A 20,713-nucleotide genomic window follows, 5' to 3' on the forward strand; every position below is an offset into this window, starting at 1 on the left:
ATAAGTACATTAAGTGAGCAGAGGAAGGAAGCCTTCTTAGTAGGCGCACCCATTCATTTGCCAGATATCTGCTGAGTGCTGTGATCCACTGTGAATTAACAGCCGCCAGCATTTTGTCAGAGTGTGTATTTAGTGCTGCTGGGGGCATAATAACTGATAATCGCATCCGACTGTCAACTGAAAATGCTGGATTGCCCTTTACTTCTCTACTACGCCAGAGGAAAGCAGCTCAACATAAATGCACTCTAAATGTGGCTTTTATGGTGTATTGAATACGCTGTATTCCCATGCACCCCTTCCACCACTAAAAAGGGTATATGTTTCAATCTCCCTTTTCTCATCCTCCTCCTCCATCATATCAACATGCTTATTAGGCTGCCCTCGCTCCTAATGTTTTAGAGCAGGCATCCTCAAACTGAGGTCCTCCAGCTGTTGCAAAACTACAACTCCCAGCATGCCCTACAGGTAACAGCCTACAGCAGGGCATTGTGGGAGTTGTAGTTTTACAAAAGCTAGAGGGCCGCAGTTTGAGGATGCCTGAGGAGCAGAATATTAAAAACCTTATTTAAGTTATAAGTTTTTAATATTCTGCTCCTGAGGAAGGGGTCTTTTATGTATACCCCGAAACGCGTTGAGCCCTGTCTATTAAAGAGAGTGAAGAGAAGCCCTGGAATATACGTGCTGACTTCCACCTCTGACACACTACAAGCGAACCTGGCCGAGGGGGTACTGTCTCAGGCGTCCTAAGCTTAACCTGTTTGACAGCCCCCCAATGAAGTGAGTAGCAACTTCTAAGGTGTGGGTGGCTTTATAATACTAATTCGCCATTCATGATGTTAATGAATTTTTATAAATACTATATAGAGATATATTAAGAAATTTTATTGCACTACTCGGACAACATCGTTTCCAGCAGTGACCTGGGAGTCCAAGATGCACCCAGACATCCTCCCCATGCTATTCCTGAACAATTTCAGTGGTGTTTCCATCAATTTCTGACCTTTTCCTGCGAACCAGACACCTTCCTCTCTTCAGAGCAGAGGGTGCCTGGTTTAATGCTCTGGTTCTTCCATTGACTTCCATTGTGCTTGGGTGCTCTGTAGAGCACTCGATCATCCGAGCACTTTGGTGCTCGACCAACACTAGAATCCAGCCATTTTTGAATACTGTCATAGTATCAGTTATTATTACCATTTAAGCTTGAGTATTCCCTGGTTTGCAAAGAATCCATACCTATGTTGATGCCTAAATTCTCTTTCTTCTGCATGTATAGGATGCAACTTGAGAGGCCTGTCATGCTATCTAATAATCTAGATGACCGTCTCTGAGCCCCGTCCAACCCTGCAATACAATGTGGTCTCAAAAGAAGGCAATATAATAAGTATATATTACTACTAGTATAAGTATATATATACTACTTTGGGATTTCAGTGTTTTATCTTTTTATAAACCCCAAAAGTCTAATTTGTTTCTGCAGCTGTTTCTGACATTAAGTGCTGCTCCTTAGCTTTCATGCAACCAGAATACCCAAGTCCTTCTCTTGTTCTGCTGTTTTCAATTTAATTCCACTTATTGTATATGCAACCATACGATTAATGTGGCCTTGGTATCTATATATATAAAAAAGGACATACAGTATATACGTATGTATGTTCCGCGATCACTCAAAAACGCAAACATCGATTTCAAGGAAATTTTGTATACACATCCTTTGCTACCTGGAAAGAAATCTTGTGGGGGTCTCAGCTCTCTAGGACGTACCGTTCCGGAGATATTCCCCAAAAATTACCTGCATTAGCCAATAGAAGCCTGCAGTTCTTTCTCTTTATATCCCAACTGCCATACACACGGTCACATGTCCCTTATCAGCCAATAGAAGCTCGCAGGCCCTTAGTCTCCACACACACACATTTTTACTCCATGTGTCCATAACAACCCAGCCATTTTTCCTCACTGCTGTAGGTCAGCTTCAGGCTAGGGCTACACAACGACAAAAAGTTGCAAGACACATAGGGCACAACTACACTGCTACATGTGTCGCACGACAATTTTTATCATGATAGTCTATGGTGTTGCACTGAGACATGTGACATGCTGCAACTGCGACACATCTATTGTGTGATACTGCAGACAGTATCACACAATAGACTTAGATAAACAGCAGACAGTATCACACATGATAGGATTAGATACACAGCTCAACAGACAATATTACATATGATAGGATTAGATACACTGCTGAGCAGACAGTATCACACAATACAAGATTAGATACACAATTTAGCAGATAGTATCACACAGGATAGGATTAGATACAAATCTTAGCAGACAGTATCACACAGGATAGGATTAGATACACAGCTCAGCAGACAGTATCACACAGGATAGGATTAGATACACAGCTCAGCAGACAGTATCACACAGGATAGGATTAGATACACAGCTCAGCAGACAGTATCACACAGGATAGGATTAGATACACAGCTCAGCAGACAGTATCACACAGGATAGGATTAGATACACAGCTCAGCAGACAGTATCACACAGGATAGGATTAGATACACAGCTCAGCAGACAGTATCACACAGGATAGGATTAGATACACAGCTCAGCAGACAGTATCACACAGGATAGGATTAGATACACAGCTCAGCAGACAGTATCACACAGGATAGGATTAGATACACAGCTCAGCAGACAGTATCACACATATCGCAGCATGTTACCTGTCACAGTGCGACACCATAGCCTATCATTATAAAAATTGTTGAGACAAAATGTCGCTCAACACACGTCGCCATGTAGCCCTAGCATTAAAGAAGCAGGGCGCTGTGGAGGTCACTGTTAAAGGGGCGGACACTGTGGAGGTCACTGTTAAGGGGGCAGGGGCCACTATTAAAGGGGCAACTGCTGTGGGGGTCACTTTTAAGGCAGCAAGGTACTGTGAGGTCACTGTTAAGGCAGCGGGGTACTGTGAAACTTACTGTTAAAGGGGCGGGCTGCTGTGAAGGTCAAAATTAAGGGAATGGGCTGCTGTGGAGTTCCCATTTTAAAGTGGCGGGGCACTGTGAGGGGGTCAGTGTTAAAGGGTGGGGGACTGGGGAGTTCATTGTTAAAGGAGCAGGGCTCTGTAGAGGTCACTGTTATGGGGGATACTGTCAATATCTTTTAACGACACACACAAACATTATATGAAATAGATGAAATATACCTGTGCAAAACCGGGTCCTTCTGCTAGTATTACTATATTTATCAACATTAAAATTAATCTTGCAGGATAACAGGCTGAACTAGATGGACAGATGTCTTTTTTCAGCCTTATAAACTATGTTACTATATTATGTTCTTGACAATGCCACAGCTTATGTAATTTTTTCTGTAATATTTTACAATCAAACCAAGTTTTTAGTATAAAGGTTTTATCATATGTAAAAACTGACCTTTTAGTTTCAGTGCCATCCCCAAGGTCATTAATGAAAAGATTAAAAAGAACTGGGCCTAACACCAAACCTTGCAGTATCCAACAATATTAACACTATCTATCACTAGAAAGAAAAAAACTGGGGTGGGAAAATCTATTTAATCTTATTTTAGTCCTTAGTATTTTATTGTGATTGTCTTTATGTCTAGAAGCAGAATGCCCTCAAATTTCGCAATGCTAGAAAAGGTAAAACATAATGTACAAATTCATTTAAAAAAAAAACACATCTGAGTGTGTAACACCCCAGAATTGTGTTACTACACGCCTTTACCCCGCTACTATCTCCTAAGAGCCTTTATACTGTCATCAAATATGATTTTGCTCATGTCTTCCACAAGTGTGCATATAAAACTATGGTAAATGCAATTGTTCATGTAATTATCTTGGCTTACTAGCAGGTGGCAGCAACTCATTGGCAGATACAAGTTGCAATTTAGGGTGAGTGCCAGCCACCCCCTGCTAGGGGAAGGCTGTTTGATAGTGTTCAGGAAAACCCCTTCTTAGTGAAGACAGCAAGGACATAGTCTCGGCTGAGATATGGCCATATATATTCCCCAGCTAGAGCACCTTCAGCTCTGCTGGATGAAGAAGCAGAATCTACAGACCAACTCCAGAGTTACAGGAAAAAAGCATCCCCTGAGAATCCATCTGTGAGATAAGTCCAGAGTCCTAGGAGAAGCCAATTCCTTCTCAGCTAGTCTGTCCCCACACAGCAGCAGTTACAGATAAGTGCAGAAGCTAATCCTGCCACAGTTACAGAGCTACCAAGCAGATGTTTTATCCTGCAAGCTCCACATTTAAAGCAGAAGTACTCATTCCTGCCAATCATTACCAAAACCTGCTGGGACCAAGAGACCAAAGCTGTATAGTGCTTGGATTCAAGTTATTTCAAGTAAAGCAATGTTTGAACTTCATCTAAAGGTCTGGACATAATTTATTCTGCAAAGTTCCTCTATTACTAATACTATCACTACACTCAAATGTATTGCAAGTGAGCCAGGAGCCAGGAGTCCGGTTGTACCCGGATAGGAGACACAATGACACAATATCACCACCCTACAGAGACAATATAGGTCATTACACCACTCTGGCATTCCTAATCTGGGAGGTGCGTTATAACACCTTGGAAGGGCCCTGGGGTAGTACCCTGAGCACGCTGCAATTGGTGTCATGACAAATACAGAATACTATCCACCCGCACCTGGCCACTGCATGTGTATAGCTTTAGGAGTCAGAACATGCCTTACAGTGCACAAAATATAACAGGCTGCAGATAAGGCGACAATATGAAAAACTAGAAAATAAATACATTTTCTGTTTTTCGAATTTTTAGCTATTTCCTATCTATTTCTTCAACTGAACACATCCACACTATAACAACCTTAAACATATAAATAATGTATCATAGCCCCTCCTTGGCACTCACAAAACTTTTTCAGGGGAAAAAAAACAATAATACAGTACATTTGTGACAGATGGGCTATCAAATTCTTTTGCTAAAGTGTGAGCATTTATAAGTTTACATTCTGTAAAAATCAATATCACAGTATTCAAAGGAAACTGAACATGAAAAAAGGAGCTAAGAGGTTTCTGAAGATAAAAGAAAGACGTACAGAAGATCAATTGTTGGGTGCTATCTTGTGAATGTTACCAGGCATCACTCAGTGACAGGAGCTTCTAAGGGTCCCCTGGTGAAGAAAATGTGGACTGTTCAGACATAATGAATTTCTGGAATTGGACTAGACAGTATTACACCTTCTCTATATCATACCGAAAAGTCATTAAAACAAACAGGATATATGAGGTTACATGGTTGAAGACTTTTATCTCATTTTGATTATATAGATTTGCTAAGTGGAATTCAATTGTACTATTCATAATAATTTTATGGTTAAGAGTTTAAAAAGAAGACTTGCTCTTTTTTGACAGGATATTAGCCTTTCAAATCAATAAGCGATAGCTCATTTTAGATGTAACAAAGTCATATTTTATGCAGACGATTAACTTTATAGGCTTGTAATGGATTTGGCAATGGAAGCATAGGGCCATCAAAATGAAACAAAATTGAAATTGTACCAAAATTAGATGGACAAGAGAAAATGTGCAGTGATATTCTGTGGAAATTAGAGAGGAAATTTTTACTGAATAGCCATGAGGTGGGTGATAAAATCTGGGCAGGAAATGGGGGATATGTAGACATTTACATAGAAACCTCTGTCCTATATAAAATTATGTGATTACTGCCTGGATTATCACGCTATACATATTGCATTGTGTTCAACAGAGTACTATCTATACAGAAACTGTTTAAAGTCTAGAGACAAGATATATATGTATAGTTAAACAGGTTTCTTTAAAAAAAATGAGAGGATACAAAATATATGGTTGAACCTGATATACTTATGTATTTTTTCAACCGTATTAACTATGTAACTAGATAAAATAAATTACACTCACAATACCAAGCTCTATCCGTTCCAGCACCACTGCTCCAAGCGCCCCCTGCAGTGACTGTGAAGGAGGAGCGGAAGAGCTGGATTGAAAGAGATTCAAGATGAGGAGTATAATTTTATTAATTTATTGTAGTGTCCATGCCTGTTTTAAAAAAATATATCTCATATATAACTTGTTTGTGCTAGGATCGCCTACTGTGATATATCAACTGAAATAGTTGGGTGGTTCACACGGTTAAAGGTCTCATGCACTTGGCAAAGCCATGTGCACATAAACTTTATGGTGCCATATGGCGTTCCTACACTCCTGTATCACATACAGTCCCTCAATCTCATATGAAATCATTCATAAAAACACTTCAAGTACTGACACTTTATCACCTCATTTTGAAATGCTTATATGCATCACAAAAGCTTCCGTTGCATACATCAGTCTCATCTATAGGGCCCCATTCATCCGAGGGAGACCGAAAAAACACCCCATTGTTTTCTATAAGGCTGGTATTTAAAATAGTGCAGTCATACAGTAAAAATAAAAGGGTACTACATAGTCTACTTTTTCAACATGGCAGCCTATGGGTAATACATTTCATGGCACCTATCAGAAGTATACATTGGGAAATCCTCGTAATGTAGACTTCTAATGGACACTGCAAAATGTAATGGGATAACAGCTATAAAACCTCTACAAAATCATATATATATATATATATATATATATATATATATATACACACACAATAGAGCTAAGAAATGGGGCTCATTCTAGATAAAAGTGGTACAGTGTTCTTAGCGCACATATTTGGTCAAACGTGTGTCGGGCTCATCTACCAGGCGTCAAGGTGGCTTCTGCAGATGGGTCCCTAATACTAGTATACTGCCTCTCTTTGGACTTACCTAAGCCTATAATATTCAGGGCAGTGTAGGAACCAGCTACATACGTACTCCGCTCAGAAGTCCCAGGTAGATGGGCGTGTTCAGTCTAAAAGAGGCACTAGAGAGGCAGTATACTAGTGTTAGGGACCCATCTGCTGAAGCCACCTTGATGCCTGGCAGATGGGCCTGACACATGTTTGATCATATATGTGTGCTAAGAGCTTCCATTGACTAATTTATAGTAGGTATGATACCACTTTTATTTATTTAGAATGACCCCCATTTCTGAGCTCTATTGCTTGTATGTATAATGGTGTGCAGCCATTTTGTTTTTTTATAATCATGTTTGCTTCATGGATATGCACCTGTGATTTCTGAAGGTTCTAGTCCAAATTTTCTTGAAGTATATGTAGGCTACAGTAGTGCCGGCAGTATTGAGGCAATCACAGACAGTCTTTGTGATACACTGTGACTTTATTCACACCAAAGGCATAACAGGCAATGTGCAGACCACACAGGTGCATATCCACATAGTGCATAGAACAAAAGTCCTTTCATAGAAGATAAACAGCAGGTTTGAGTCACCTTGTTTCTGGACAGACCACAACAGTCCTGCAGGCTTCTAGGGTACCTGCCTTTGTCTCCCTCAAGCCAAAGCCCCTTTGGCTAGTAGCACCACAGGTCCCAGGGCTATCCTTCAATGTGTGCTGCGCCCAGACTCTCCTTCATCAGCACTGACTCTGCAGGAAACACCCCACCATGCTCTTTAGCAGGCTGGTTCTTCAAAGGCCCAGCTCCACCAAAAACCTGGGCTGGCAGTGGGGAACAGGCACCCATCCTGCTCTTTACCTGTTCCCCGTAAGAACCGGCCCGGACACGCTGCGCCAGCAGCATTCGTCGCTGTAACCGCAATGATCTAGTACTTACTCCACCAAGGCCAGGACCTTTGGTGGCACGTATCGTCCGTCCACAGTGCCTTGCAAAAGTATTCACCCCCCCTTGACTTTTTTCGTATTTTGGTGCCTCACAACCTGGAATTAACATGGATTGTTTGAGGATTTGCATCATTTAATTTACAGAACATGCCCACAACTTTGAAGATGTTTTTTTTTTTTTTACTTGTGACGCAAACAACAAATAGGACAAAATAACTGAAAAAGTCAATGTGCATAACTATTCACCCCCCTAAAGTCAATACTTTGTAGAGCCACCTTTTGCGGCAATCTCAGCTCCAAGTCGCTTTGGATAAGTCTCTATGAGCTTGCCACATCTTACCACTGGGATTTTTGCCCATTCCTCCTTGCAAAACTGCTCCAGCTTCTTCAAGTTGGATGGTTTGCGCTTGTGAACAGCAATCTTTAAGTCTGACCACAGATTTTCTATTGGATTGAGATCTGGGCTGTGACTAGGCCATTACAACACATTTAAATGTTTCCCCTTAAACCACTCAAGTATTGCTTTAGTAGTGTGTTTGGGGTCATTGTCCTGCTGAAAGGTGAACCTCCATCCTAGCCTCAGATCACTCACAGAGTGGTACAGGTTTTGCTGAAGAATATTGCTGTATTTAGCACCATCCATCTTTCCCTCAACTCTGACCAGTTTCCCAGTCCCGGCTGCGGAAAAACATCCCCACAGCATGATGCTGCCACCACCATGTTACACTGTGGGGATGGTGTTCTTTGGTTGATGTGATGTGTTGGGTTTGCGCCAGACATAACGTTTTCTTTGATCGCTGAAAAGTTCAATTTTAGTCTAATCAGACCAGAGCATCTTCCTCCATACATTTTGGGAGTCTCCCACATGCCTTTTCGCAAATTGACAATGTGCCTTTTTGTTTTTAGCTGAAAGTAATGGCTTTCTTCTGGTCACTCTGCCATAAAGCCTAACTCTATGGAGCATACGGCTTATTGTCATCCTATGTACAGATACTCCAGTATCTGCTGTGGAAGGCTGCAGCTGTCACTCCTGTGACAGGTCTTAGAAGGTCTGAAAGATTATCTGCACATTAGTGATCTGACAGCCTCTTTTGGTTTCACTTTGTCTGTGTGTTGCTGGTATGTCCACACCTCCTGTTCAGGTGTGGATCATGTGACCTTTACCCATCCCTATTTAGTCTGACTTTTCCCATCACTCCTTGCTCTGGATAGCTTCATTTGGTTTTGGAAGAGCTGGAGTGTGGTTTGTGCTAAAGTCCTGTTCATCCATCATCCTCAGAAGTTAAGTGTTCTGCTTGTTGTGTTTTATATCCCCCCCCCCCCCCCCCACTAGATGTTTACTAGGCCTCAGTAAGACGCTAGTTCCTTCACCAGGGAAGGAACGGGTTCTCTCTGCCCTGTAATTACCTTTAGGGCATCCAAGGGTCACCAGGGTTTTCTGTGTATGGGCATCTCTACCATTGAGAGGTGCCCACATGGGCCAGGAGCAGGGTTTTATAGGTGGTGACCCTTTTTCTTCCCTAGCGGTGAGGCCTAGTGTCTTTACCCTTCCTTCTTGTTGTCTTTTGGTGTTCTCCCTTATTACATCCGTGACAGCAGCTCCTCCAGGGTTAGGTTAGGTCTCTGTGCTGTCTCTCGAATTAATTCCCTCTTTGCCCGGTCCGTGTGTTTTGGTGGGCGGCCATCTCTTGGCAGGTTTGCTTTTGTGCCATGTTCCAGATTTTGAAGTGCTGAGGAAAACGAGCGTGATTTGAATTGCAGACAGGGCCAGCCGGAGGAGGAGAGCACTCCCTGGCCCTGTCAATCAATAGGAGGAGGGGGCGTTTTTTTGAAAGGAGGATGCTGCGACTACCAGCAAGTAGTGAAGCCATTTGCATATTTTAAAAGATCGATTTTTAGTGAAACCAAGCCACAGAACAAGGTAAGAGCCCTATATAGGGAATAATCATCCAATAAGGATTTTAATATGCCCAAAAATGAAAAATGAGTTTTAGGGGGTGACAGAATTGTAATTTTACCCCATCCAGAGCCCCATCAGACCTCAGAGCAGACGGAAAAGAATATTATCTTTATTTAAAAACTATCTTCACTTCAGGGCAGACTCTCATGCTCTATCCCTGCTGGGGCCTGGGCTGGGTCGTGACACGGTGCTGTGCTGCTGCCTGCTGCTGCCCGCGCTGCTCCTGGTCTCCAGAGGGCGCAAATGTGACCTGACTGCGTACAGCGCGTCAGGTCAAAGTGCGCGCTGTACACAGCCAGTCAGGCAAGCGACTGAGCAGAGACCAGAGCAGCAGAGGGAGCACGTAAGTCAGTGCCAAGTGCTCACTACTCCCTCCGTCTTCCAGTGCGGCCGGCAGCCCGGCAAGCGCAGCAGCCCGGCAGGCGCGGAAGCAGCAGCGACGTGGTCAGTGGCCTGCCTGCCACCCAGAGGCTGGGGAGCTGGCCTGCGCCCTGAGGCTGGAGCCTCCCAAGCCTCTGTGTCGGCCAGGTCCTGGCTTATCCCATGCATGCTTAAACTCCTTCACTGTATTTGCAGCTACCACTTCTGCAGGAAGGCTATTCCATGCATCCACTACTCTCTCAGTAAAGACATACTTCCTGATATTACTTTTAAACCTTTGCCCCTCTCATTTAAAACTATGTCCTCTTGTAGCAGTTTTTCTTCTTTTAAATATTCTCTCCTCTTTTACCCTTTTGATTCCCTTTATGTATTTCAAAGTTTCTATCATATCCCATCTTTCTCGTCTTTCTTCCAAGCTATACATGTTAAGGTCCTTGAATCTTTCCTGGTAAGTTTTAACCGTCAATTCATGTACCAGTTTAGTAGCTCTTCTTTGTACTCTCTCCAAAGTATCAATATCCTTCTGGAGATATGGTCTCCAGTTCTGCGCACAATACTCCAAATGAGGTCTCACTAGTGCTCTGTAGAGCGGGATGAGCACCTCCCTTTTTCTACTGGTAATGCCTCTCCCTATACACCCAAGCATTCTGCTAGCATTTCCTGCTGCTCTATGACATTGTCTGCCTACCTTTAAGTCTTCTGAAATAATGACCCCTAAATCCCTTTTCCTCAGATACTGAGGTTAGGACTGTATCACTGATTTTATATTCTGCTCTTGGGTTTTTACGCCCCAGGTGCATTATCTTGCACTTATCAACATTAAATTTTAGTTGCCAGATTTTTGACCATTCCTCTAGTTTTCCTAAATCCTTTTTCAGTTGGTGTATCCCTCCAGGAACATCAACACTGTTCCAAATCTTTGTGTCATCAGCAAAAAGACACACCTTACCATCGAGGCCTTCTGCAATTTCGCTGATAAAGATATTAAACAATATGGATCCCAGAACAGATCCCTGAGGTACCCCACTGGTAACAAGACCATGGTCTGAATATACTCCATTGACTACAACCCTCTGTTGTCTGTCACTCAGCCACTGCCTAATACATTCAACAATATGGGAGTCCACCCACAAAGACTGCAATTTAATGATAAGCCTTCTATGTGGGACAGTATCAAAAGCCTATCAAAAGGCTGTCAGACAAACTCTGACAGCCGAGCGCTTCACAGCGCTCATTATACATTATCAGTAAAACCCGGGGACGCCCTCTCCTCCAGTGGTGGGCTGACGTCAGTCAGGGGCATGCCCTATTGAGCACTGGCAGGTACCTCACTACATGGGCACAATGCTAACCACTGGATATGAACCTCTGACCATTAAAACTAACCCCGCCCATGGCCACGCACCCTGTAACAAAAAGAAGACGCCAAAATAAGTGTATAAATAAACTGCAATTGTCTTGTACTCTGTAAATAGTGTGGTTGTCCTGAAGAAGAGGGCCCCGTGCCCTCGACATGCGTAGACAAATAAAGTATATCCTTCAGAGGCGGCTCCCACCAGCACCTGACACCGCCGCAATTTAATTGTCTGCTCCTCCGGACCGAACGGACCCGTCACCTAAGACACACACACACTAAGTTAAGACGAGCCGCCAAGGCCAGGCCGCTCGAGCCCCTCTGCTCTCTGCCTCTTTAAGAGAGCAGAGGCTGCTGGCCGGCTCAGAGCGTGCCGCCGCACAGGCACGTCTCTATGCAACAGCAGACACGCCCCCTTCCCTCAGAGCGCTGCGCAGGAGGGAGAGAAGAAGCGCCATCTCACCTCACCGCCACCGGCTGTGTGCCTCAGTGCCTGTGTCTGTTGTCCGTCCGGTGACCCGCCGCCGACCCAACTGTTCTGGCTGCCGCCAGCGCCGCCCTGAAGACAGTGTCAGTGGTGGTGGACTCACTGGACTGTCTGTCACTGACTGTGGATTGTGGAAGAATTAGGCTCCAAGGTGGTCAGGTGTGTGTCCCACTCCCTGTCCTGCTGGCCGCTGTACCCCTCCTCCGAGTCCCCCCTCCCTGGCAGTAGCCGGATCTTATATTTAAGAGAGAGAATAAGTTAGGGACTGAGAATTGTGCATTTGGGGGGGGGGGGGTGTAAGATGTGCTGCCAGGCATGGCTCATGATGGAGGGGGTCTAGGGGACTGAGAAATGTGCAATGGGGGGCCTTTCTCAGTCCCCTAAACCCCCTCCATGAGGCTTGCCTGGCAGCATATCTTACACCTCCCCAGTGCACATTTCTCAGTCCCCTAGACCCCCTCCATCATGAGGCTTGCCTGGCAGCACATCTTACCCCCCCCCCCCCCCAATTGCACATTTCTCAGTCCCCTAAACCCCCCCCAAGGAGGCTTGCCTTGCAGCACATCTCCCCCCCCCCATTGCACATTTCTCAGTCCCCTAAACCTCCCCCAAGGAGGCTTGCCTTGCAGCACATCTCCCCCCCCCCCATTGCACATTTCTCAGTCCCCTAAACCTCCCCCAAGGAGGCTTGCCTTGCAGCACATCTTACCCCCCCCCCATTGCACATTTCTCAGTCCCCTAAAGCCCCTCCATGAGGCTTGCCTTGCAGCACATCTTACCCCCCCCCATTGCACATTTCTCAGTCCCCTAAACCCCCCCCCCCAAGGAGGCTTGCCTTGCAGCACATCTCCCCCCCCCCATTGCACATTTCTCAGCCCCCTAAACCCCCCCCCCCCCAAGGAGGCTTGCCTTGCAGCACATCTTACCCCCCCCCCCATTGCACATTTCTCAGTCCCCTAAACCCCCTCCATGAGGCTTGCCTGGCAGCACATCTTACCCGTGCAATTGGGGGGGGGGGGGGGTAAGATGTGCTGCAAGGCAAGCCTCACTGGGGGGGGGTAGGGGACTGACTGGACTGTCTGTCACTGACTGTGGATTGTGGAAGAATTAGGCTCCAAGGTGGTCAGGTGTGTGTCCCACTCCCTGTCCTGCTGGCCGCTGTACCCCTCCTCCGAGTCCCCCCTCCCTGGCAGTAGCCGGATCTGATATTTAAGAGAGAGAATAAGTTGGGGACTGAGAAATGTGCATTTGGGGGGGGGGGGGGGTGTAAGATGTGCTGCCAGGCAAGCCTCATGATGGAGGGGGTCTAGGGGACTGATAAATATGCAATGGGGGGCCTTTCTCAGTCCCCTAAACCCCCTCCATGAAGCTTGCCTGGCAGCACATCTTACCCCCCCCCCATTGCACATTTCTCAGTCCCCTAAACCCCCTCCATGAGGCCTCATGTTCGAGTTTCGCCTAAGGCCTCACAAAGTCTAGAGCCGCCTCTGATATCCTTTTACTGCACCACCTGCCTGATGTATCCAGCCTAGCAGCACCACCAAACAAAAAGTAGTTCCAGTTTTTTATTCCTTTTACTTTCCTTATATTGCCTCCACATTTAACCTACAAGTGCGTCCTGGAACCAAGGCTGCAGCAAGGCACCCCCGGATGCAGGTCGGGTTAATTTACCAGCAAGGCTTTTGAAGGTGTTGTGACTCTTCACATTACACTCCGGTAAGCGCATTTCTACCTTAATATTATAGCTATCTATTACTGCACTACACATTTGGTGCTGCCTCCTCTCCCCCCCCCCCCTGCTTTCTTTTATTTTGGATGAGGAAACCTTATACAGGAGAGGCCCTGCTGCCACTTTGACTCTAGATAACTTCTGCCTGATCGCACGTCCCCGATCCATTTTGATATCTTCCCTATCAACTTTCGATGTTTTTACGCGCTTAAAATGGTGACCACCAGTAACGGGGAATCATTGTTCGATTTCGGAGAGGGAGCTTGATAAACGGCTACTACTTCAAAGCAAGGCAGCATGAGTTGTGGGCCAACAGATGAGCTGACCCTGTAAAAGATTTGAGTTGCGGGCCTGTAGGTGAGCTGACCCTGTAAAAGATTTTAAGTGTGGGCCTGCTGGTGAGCTGACCCTGTAAAACATTATATGTGAGTGCCTGTGGGTAAGCTGACACTGTAAAACATTATATGTGAGGGCCTGCAGCTGAGCTGACCCTCTAAAAAATTCTATGCAAGTGCCTGCATGTGAGCTGGCCCAGTATAAGATTTGAGTTGCGGGCCTGCAGGTGAGCTGACCCTTTAAAAGATTTTAGGTTTGGGCCTGCAGGTGAGCTTAGCCAGTAAAGATTTGAGTTAGGGGCGTGCAGCTGAGCTGACCCTGTAAAATATTTAAGTTGCGGGCCTGCATGTGAGCTGACCCAGTAAAAGATTTGAGTTGCGGGCCTGCAGCTGACCCTGTAAAAGAATTGAGTTGCGGGCCTGCAGGTAAACTGACCCTTTAAAATATTTAAGTTGCGGGCCTAGATGTGAGCTGACCCAGTAAAAGATTTGAGTTGCGAGCCTGCTGGTGAGCTGACCATTTTAAAAATTGTGTGGACGAGGAACTGTTGCCGAGCTGACCATCTTAAAAATGTTGTGGATGAGGGCTTGCTGCCGAGCTGAGCATTTAAAACATTTTTTGTGCGAGAGCCACAGCTCAGTCTGGTCCCTTATCCCCTGCCAGAGCTCTGCGGCGGTGTGCTGTTTGTCACCTAAGCAAATAAGTTTCAGCACCGTCTGTTGTCGATTCCCCACTGCAGTGATACACTGATTCCAACTACTGACCGATGGCTGACTGGTGCTGCAAAATGATAATTCAGAGGTGGAAGTGGAAGAGGAGCTGGAGGAGGAGAAGGGGGGGTTGCAGCCATTAATGTAGGTGGCGGCGGAAACCCTGATGGAAGTAGGGCACGCAATCCTTGGCGTCGGTAGCACCTGTGCCATCTCAGGATACGGCTCGCTCCCGGCCTCCACAACATTCACCCAGTGTGCCGTCAGGAAAATGTAGCGTCCCTGGTCAAAAGCACTTGGAATGTTGCTACCACCACCACCTAATAAAAAAATAAACTGAATGAATGTCACTGATATTTAGGATGCACACACGTTATACAGGAGGTATAGGGCAAGTAATGTTGCTGCCACCACCGCATAAGTAAAAATTACACTGAATGAATGTCACTGATATTTAGGATGCACACACATTTAAAAAGGAAATGGACTGCTGACACCTTGTTGACCATAGATACCTTCTGCCTAATCGCACGTTCCTGTGACATCCACAATCCATTTGGATATCTTCCCTATTAACTTTCGATGTAACAGTCAGCTCAAAATCATTGTAACTACGGGTAACGGGGAATCAGTGTTTGAATCCGGAGAGGTAGCCTGAGAAACGGCTACGGTTACCACATCCAAGCAAGGCAGCATGCGTGTAAATTACCTATTAGGTATAATTAGCTGAGGGCCTGCAGGTGAGCTGACCCTTTAAAAGATTTGAGTTGTGAGCCTGCTGGTGAGCTGAGGTGGAACCGAGAAATCCAACTTGATTTTTATGGCTGCATTAATCTGCAGGTGACCGTCATACAGCTCTACAGATTTGTTTCCATCTGCATCTTTCTCAACAATCTGTGGCCTTAGTCTTTTATCCAGACTCTGTCATTGTGCCACTATGTGGCCTCCTCATGCTGTCCTCTCCACACCATGTCACCTTGCCACTCATTTTTATCACTATGCTGCTACTGATGCTGCTTAAAAGGCCTTAAACTGATTACCAGGCCCACAATTTAATTAAGGTTTTGGAATCGATAAACCCAACTTGCTTTTGTGGGCTGCATCAGTGGCGTAGCTAAAAATGACTTGGCCCCACAGAAAATTTTTGAATAGGGCTCCATCCCACAGTAATTTTTTAGCAACCCCTTCCTTTCATGCCACCTCCATTCCTGTAGCTAGTAAAAATTGCTCTCTCAGACCAGGGCTGGCAGCTGTTCCATCCGTTTTATACACTGTCTTTACTGTCACTGTATATAATTTCATTGTATAATACTGTTGAGGAGGCCCTGACCAAATCCTTTAGTCCTCCTCCTCCTCCTATATGGACCCCTTCTGGGTCAGGGCCCCAAAGCTGCAGCTTACCCCACTTCTCCTATAGCCACGCCCCTGGTCTGCATTAATCTGCAGGTGACCATCATACAGCTCCATAGATTTGTTTCCATCTGCATCTTTCTAAACAATCTGTGGCATTAGTCCTTTATCTAAACTAAGTCATTGTGCCACTATGTGACCTTCTCATGCTGCCATTTCCACACCATGTCATCTTGCCACTCTATCACCATGCTGCTGCTGATGCTGCCTTAAACTGATCACCAGGCCCAAAATCAAATTAAGGTTTTATGCACAAAACCAAAGTAAGGAAACATTCTTTACTGTATATTTACTTGCATATAAAGTGCAAGTGGTGCCAAAAATTACAAGGAAGAGGCACTCCGATACAACCTGTATACTACATAAAGGAGGGCCTCATTCACAGTTAGTTGCGGACCTGCAGGTGAGCTGACCCTGTAAAATATTTTAGGTTTGGGCCTGCAAGTGAGCTGACCCTGTAAAAGATTTGATTTGCGGGCCTGCAGGTGAGCAGACCTCAACAAAAATGTTTGTGAGGGCCTGCTGGTGAGTGGACCCTCTAAAAAATTAGATGTGAGGGCCTGCTGGTGAGCGGACCCTGTAAAAAATTAGATGTGAGGGCCTGCTGGTGAGCGGACCCTCTAAAAAATTATATTCGAAGGCCATGTATGTGAGGGCATTTCCATGTGACGAATAAGCAATGCATGTTGATATGACAGAAGAGGAGGAAGAGGGTGAGAAAAGGAAGATTCAACCATATACCCTTGTTTGTGGTGGAAGGGGTGCATGGGAATACAGTCTATTAACTACATTAAAAACAACACATGTAAAGAGCCTTTATGTTCATCAGCAATCCCTTTGTGGAGTCGAGAAGTCATGGTCCGTCCAGGCATTGTTCATTTTTACCTGTCAGCATTTTCAGTTGACAGGCGGATACGCTTATCTGTTATAATGCCACCAGCAGCACTAAATACACGCTCCGACAAAACGCTGGTGGCATGGCAGCCCAGCACCTCCAAAGCTTAGAGTGCAAGTTTGTGCCCAGCTTGGACACCCAGTAGTTCTAAGGCACTGAGGGATCATTGAGGACGCTGACATGGTCTGCTATGTACTCCTTCACCATCTTCCAAAATGCTTGTCTTTTTGTGGCACTAGGCCGCACATCAGGGTCAGGGTACTGGCGGGGTGTCCTGAAACTGTCCCAGTGTTGCCCTGCCTCTGTTGGAACCGCTGTGTGTTCCCCATGTCTCTTCTCGGTTGGCCAAGAAAGTACGGACTCTGCTGCCAGCATTGTCAGATGGAAAACTTTGGAGCAATTTTTCAACAAGGATCTTCTGGTATTGCACCATTTTGTTCGTCCTCTCCACTACAGGAATGAGAGATGAGAAATTATTTTTGTAGCGTGGGTTGAGAAGGGTGAAAATCCAGTAATTTGTGTTGCTTAAATTGCGTATAACGCGCGGGTCGCGGGAAAGGCAGACTAACATGAAGTCAGCCAAGTGTGTCAGAGTACCAACAGGCGAGACTTCGCTGTCGTCATCAAAAGGATCACTCCCAATCTCCTCATCCTCTTCCTCCTCTTCTGCCCACCAACGCACAGATGGAATTAAACTTCCATGGGTACTACCCTCTGTAGCTGAGGCAACCATCTCCTGCTCCTCCTCCTCCTCTTCAGCCTCCAATTCGCACTGAGTAGACAAACTGAGGGTGGTCTGGCTATCATCAACCTGTGCAATGTCTTCCCTCATTTCCACCTCTTCCACATGAAAAGCGTCATTCTTAATTGTGAGCAGCGAGTGTTTGAGAAGACACAGAAGTGGTATGGTGATTCTGATAATAGCGTTATCGCTGCTCTCCATCTGTGTTGATTCCTCAAAGTTGCATAAAACCTCACAGATGTCAGACATCCATGCCCACTACTCGCTTGTGAATAGCAGAAGCTGACTGGAAAGGTGACAACCATGTTGCAGCTAGTATTCCACAACTGCCCTCTGCTGCTCACAAAGCCTGGCCATCATGTGGAATGTGGAGTTCCAGCACGTGCTCACGTCGCACAACAGCCAGTGAGCTGGCAATTTCAAGTGCTGCTGCTGCATTGACAGACCGGCTGAAGCTGTCGGTAACTTATGCAAATGTGCACACACGCAGCGCACCTTCACCAGTAGCTCAGGCAAATTGGGGTATGTTTTTATAAACCACTGAACGACAAGGTTGAATATGTGAGCAAGGCATGGGATGTGTCTAAGGTTGCCCAGCTCCAAAGCCGCCACCAAGTTACGGCCATTATCAGACACAGCCATGCCTGGTTTTAGGTTTAGTGGCGATAGCCACAGCTCAGTCTGGTCTCTTATCCCCTGCCACAGCTCTGTGGCGGTGTGCTGTTTGTCACCTAGTCAGATCAGCTTCAGCGTGGCCTGTTGCCGCTTCCCCCCTGCAGTGCTACACTGCTTCCAGCTACCGACTGATGACTGACTGGTGCTTCGCAGGTGGAAGTGGAGGAGGAGGCGGAGGAGCAGAAGAGTGGGTTGGTGCCACTAACATAAGTGGTGGCAGAAATCCTGATGGAATTGGGGCCCGCAATCCTTGGCATCAGTAGCATCTATGCAGTCTCAGAGTCGCTCCCGGCCTCCACAACATTCACCCAGTGTGCCATAAGGAAAATGTAGCATCCCTGGCTGAAAGCACTTGTCCATGTGTCCATGGTTAAGTGGACCTTCCCAGTAACTGCTTTGGTCAGGGCACATGTGATGTTAAAGGACACATGTTGGTGTAAGGCTGGCACGGCACACCTTGAAAAACTTTGGCGGCTGGGGACTGTGTAACGAGGTATGGCCATTGACCATCAGGCTGCGGAAGGCCTCAGTGTCTGCAAGCCTAAATGGCAACATTTCCAGGGCCAGTAATTTGGAAAGCTGCACATTTAGTGCTATGCCTGTGTGTGGGTGTCTAGGTATTTAGTTTGCAGCATTCTCAAAGTGCTCATTACTAAGTGCATCTGAGATCTTCAGGAGACGAACTTAGAGCTTTTCCACTCTAGCAAAACTTCAGCTGTGTTTTTGGTGGCTACTCAGTCATTATCAGATTGGAACAGTTTCAATGGAGTCCAGGAGAAATGGGACTACTTAATAGTGGCACTATTGAAGGCAACAGACAAGTGCATTAGGCTTGTCAGTAAAAGCAAAAAAAAAAAAAAGAAGAGACCACTGTGGTACTCAGCAGAAGTGGCCAAAATAATTAAAAACTAAAATATAGCATTTGGTAATTATAAAAGTAAAAAAAAATAACAGGATAACAGGCAAATTTATAAGATTAGGCAGAGAGGCCAAGCAAGTTATAAGAGCTTCTAAAGCACAGGCATAAGAGAAATTAGCTCAGTCAATAAAAAAAAAGCGATAAAAATTTTATGTTGATAAGTGCGAGATAATGCACCTGGGGCACAAAAACTAGTGTTGATCACGAATATTCGAATTGCGAATTTTAATCGCGAATATCGGCACTTCGAGAATTTGCGAATATTTTGAATATCGCAAAATATATTCGTAATTGCGAATATTCGATTTTTGGGAAAATACCAGTTCATGCAAATTTTTATGCAAAAATTTGTATGCAAATTTTATGTGAATTTTTACAATCAAGAAAATAATGCCCAAATATTCGCGAAATATCGCGAATTCGAATATTGCCCCTGCCGCTCATCACTAGTAAAAACCCAAGAGCAGAATATAAAATCAGTGATACAGTCCTAACCTCAGTATCTGAGGAAAGGGATTTAGGGGTCATTATTTCAGAAGACTTAAAGGTAGGCAGACAATGTCATAGAGCAGCAGGAAATGCTACCAGAATGCTTGGGTGTATAGGGAGAGGCATTACCAGTAGAAAGAGGGAGGTGCTCATGCCGCTCTACAGAGCACTAGTGAGAGCTCATTTGAAGTATTGTGCGCAGTACTGGAGACCATATCTCCAGAAGGATATTGATCCTTTGGAGAGAGTTCAGAGAAGAGCTACTAAACTAGTACATGGATTGCAGGATAAAACTTACCAGGAAAGATTAAAGGACCTTAACATGTATAGCTTGGAAGAAAGACAAGACAGAGGGGATATGATAGAAACTTTGAAATACATAAAGGGAATCAAAAGGGTAAAAGAGGAGAGAATATTTAAAAGAAGAAAAACTGCTACAAGAGGACATAGTTTTAAATGAGAGGGGCAAAGGTTTAAAAGTAATATCAGGAAGTATTTCTTTACTGAGAGAGTAGTGGATGCATGGAATAGCCTTCCTGCAGAAGTAGTAGCTGCAAATACAGTGAAGGAGTTTAAGCATGCATGTGATAGGCATAAGGCCATCCTTCATATAAGATAGGGCCAGGGGCTATTCATAATATTCAGTATATTGGGCAGACTAGATGGGTCAAATGGTTCTTATCTGCCAACACATTCTATGTTTCTATGTTTCTATTTGCGCTTGCATTCAAATGCCTGGGAAAATGACATTTGGACGGTGTGCTGGGACAGGGAAGTGGATGTGGTCGCTGATGGTGCTTGCAAAGGTCCATGTGCAGGACGGGAGGCATCTGGGTCTGAGTCTTGGACAGGGGATTGGTCAGCACGTAACACAGGGGAAG

Source organism: Bufo gargarizans, chromosome 10 (genome assembly GCF_014858855.1).
Source record: "Bufo gargarizans isolate SCDJY-AF-19 chromosome 10, ASM1485885v1, whole genome shotgun sequence".
Classification (NCBI taxonomy): Eukaryota; Metazoa; Chordata; class Amphibia; order Anura; family Bufonidae; genus Bufo; species Bufo gargarizans.